We start from the raw sequence: 3,344 nt of genomic DNA, 5'->3' as shown, positions 1-3,344 counted from the left end.
CCAAGCTGGAGCAAGATCCTTGCTGTGTCACTAAAGAGTCCAATGACCTTGAGAAAGTCCTTCAACCACTTTGGGCTTCTGTCTCATCTGATAAATAGGGAGACTTCTGCCCACTCTGCCTTCTTGCTACCGACAGTGCAACTTTACAGAGACATAGCAGAGATAAGGGATGGCAAAGCTCACCAGGAACCAGAATGCACTAACCACACAGATAAGGCTGGGACAGGCTCAGGTCCAAGGTCATGCAGCTGGTTCACGGCTAGCCTGGAACTGAGGCCCAGGCGTCAGAACTCCCAGGCCAAACAGACGGAGCTGCTGTTCTGCTCAGCTCAGTGGACCACAGAGCCCACCAGCAGCTGGCATGGAAGGCTGTTCCACACAGGAACTCCCCGCGGCTGACTTTCTGTCTCATGAGACCAGCTCCTCGGCCTCATGCGTCACAACCAGCACAGATGTTTCTGTCTCTAAATTTGCAACATACACACACACTCTCAGTGTCACACGCTTGTGTACACCTTCTCTCACACAGATTATCAGAATTCACAGAACTGGTCCTGTAAGCAGTCAGCATCCTGGGAAATTCTGGAACCCTCCGGCTATGACTACTCTTTAAGATGACGATTTCTGGAGGTGGGTAGGAATTAAGGAAATAAAGTGCCTTGGGGTAGCCACATGTTTCTCTAGCAAATTTTACTTCATTTTGATGAATATCAGAAGATCCAAGTAATTCCGACTCTTTAGAAAGTGATTCTTCCTTTATTAGACTAGATGGCACTGTGGTATCACCCTTTTGATGACCAAGGAAATCGTATTTCATGTCAAATAATTTTGCTTCCACTGGGGACTGTCCAAGAGGCTAAGCCCTTCCCTTTGAGGGGTCCTCGTTATCCTATGGAAATTTTCTGAAGGAATCTGCCAGAGGACAGTGGCCATCAAATACACAAGATCACAATGACAATAATGTGTGTTTACACACTATGTCACACTACCTGTCCAAAGGGATTTTAAAAGGCACATGTGCATTGTGGAACTCGAGAGAGGGCCAGGCCATAGTAGCCAAGACTTCGTTTTTTCCTCCTCTGCCACAGCCATGGCTGTGGAATTCGATTTTTGCCCTCAAGAGTTTTTTTTTTTATATCAGCACCTTTCACTACACCTACAGGCTCCATTAGCAAGAGGAATTATTTTCAATATTGCCAAATTGTTTGTGAACATCTTAAACCCTAAAGTCTTGTGGTGACAATGGCTTACACAATTCTCACAGTGGATTGAGGTGGCAGCCTTCCTAGGGTCAAGGTTCTCTTAGGAGGTTGGGAACAGAGGAGGTTAGTGCTGGAAGGGAAATGGAAGTTCAACAGATTCTCCCAGAATTCCAGCATTCAGAAAGGACACTGTAAACTGAGGGATGGGAAAGTGAGTAGCGGGTGAGGTTTCCTCTAAATCTCAATGATGACCAGAAAGTTGGAGGGCTCCATTCGTCTGGGGTTGGACAGAAAACCCCACATTGGCTGTCGCATTCCGAGAGGTACCAACAAAAGGTGATAGTGTCTGGAGCAGAGCAGCCCTCACCATGAGAAGGGAATGGGGAATCTGTCCAGGTAAGCAGCCTCTGTAGCAGCAGCAATCTCCTGTGGTCAGCTCGGTGGAGAGACAGAGAGCATGGCCATGTCAACTAAACTCACCTTATCCATTCCCGGCATCCCCTGCAGCAGCCCTCTCTGTTTTATAGAGAGCAGCAGAATGGGAGCCCTGACTGGGGCAACTGCACCCCAAAGAGTCCTTCCTACTCCCCACTTTATGACATTCCCTGACCTCCAGCAACCAGGCATTGCAGCTGGCTGGAGGAAAATGCCCTCGCTTCAAAAGTGACTGGCTTTTCATAAAACAGCTCTTTCAGCATCAGCCATAGGTTCCCAGCAAGTGGACTGGCAGCGCCCTGCTCTAGGGCTCACGAATTTGTAAATCAGGAGAGGGTTCTCAAGACTGAGCCCCACGCGGGATCCGCAGCAGCGTCCCAACCCGCCCTTCAGCCCGCGAGATGGCCCTTACACTCGCAAAGCGGAGGGGATGCCCCGCGTGCAGCCAGTAACCAGGGGCGCAAGCTGGGTACTGGGTGTCCACAAACAGCCACAGAGGGACATTTATTCGCCCAAAGAGAGTAGAGCCAGCGGAAAAAAAGGAGGAGCGAGGCGACAAAAGTATGGAAGGAAGAGGGAAAAACACACACACACAGAAAAGGTTAAAGAAAGGACGGGAAGCAAAGTGAGAAAGGAAAACGGAGGGAGAAGGAAAGAGCAAGCGGCCAGGAGCTGACAAGATCCCAAGCAAGAGAAAGAGAGGCGAACAGACGAAGCGAAGGGAAAGGCCGGGGAGGAGGGGGAAGAATGCGGGATCGTCAAAGAAGAGAAAGGCAGCTTGGGAACCTGGGCGCGGAGAAAAGAGAGAGGCTGGAGGGACTCAGGCACGCTACACGGAGAGCGCGGCTCTTTCCGGCGCTCCAGTGAGGAATCTACATTCTGTACCCTGTCCCGGCGGCTGCCGGGGGTAGGGGGTGGCGGGAGGGGGGCTCGTCCCGGGCCTCCCAGCCGCTTCCCGCCGCGCACTCTGAGCCGCCAACCAGGCCAACCCGTGTGCAGACATAGGAGCCGTCCCGGGTAGGAATAGACAAGCTTCCTGCGGCCGCCACAGCGCCGTGCTCCCACGCGCCAGGGCGCCAGGCGCCTGCCCAGCCCAGCTCGGGCGCCACTGCAGGGACGCCGAGGTGCTCCCTGGGTCACCCGCACCAATCGGCCGCGCCTTCCGATCCTCTGCCGGGTCAGCGCCCCACTCGGCTCGGGGGGCCCTGATCGGCCGCGGGCGCGCACTCACCTGGATGGTCTCAGCCTGGCATCGCGCTTGCCGTCCACCACGGCGGGCACGCAGCTGGTGAGCTCGGTCCAGTCGGCGTGCAGTCCGCAGCTCCAGCCCGTGGAGAACCTGGAGAAGAGCCAGGTTTCCCGCTTACCAGGCCGATGGCAAGTGCATTTCTTCTGACCCACGCGGCACTCACACGGCTGCTCCAGCTGGATGTTGCGCACCAGGTGGCGGCCGAAAGTGGTGCCTCCGGTCTTTTGGATGTGCAGGAACACGATCAGGTCATCGCCCTTGATGTCGAAGTCTACCTTGCGCAGAAGGTCGCCGCGGCTGAAATTGTAACGGGGCACGAACCTGGCGGAGCTCTCATCCTCCGAGCGGTACGGGTCCGGCAGCGGGGAGCTGAACGCCTGCAGACGGAGGAGCTGGCATTCTGTGCCGGGGCACACGTATTGGAGGACGATCACCGCAAATAGGAAGAGCATCACCAA

At 54.5% G+C, this 3,344-nt stretch overlaps 1 pseudogene; it reads right to left on the bottom strand.

Moving 5' to 3' along the window:
- Nucleotides 1–2,864: 2,864 nt before the first annotated feature.
- Nucleotides 2,865–3,344, bottom strand: part of LOC104999648 — a 13,317-nt pseudogene continuing 12,837 nt past the window's right edge.

This window comes from Bison bison, unplaced genomic scaffold, assembly GCF_000754665.1.
Source record: "Bison bison bison isolate TAMUID 2011002044 unplaced genomic scaffold, Bison_UMD1.0 scf7180017864359, whole genome shotgun sequence".
Lineage (NCBI taxonomy): Eukaryota > Metazoa > Chordata > Mammalia > Artiodactyla > Bovidae > Bison > Bison bison.
The sequence above is the reverse complement of the archived record's forward strand: the minus strand, read 5'-3'. Positions and strand labels throughout refer to the sequence as shown.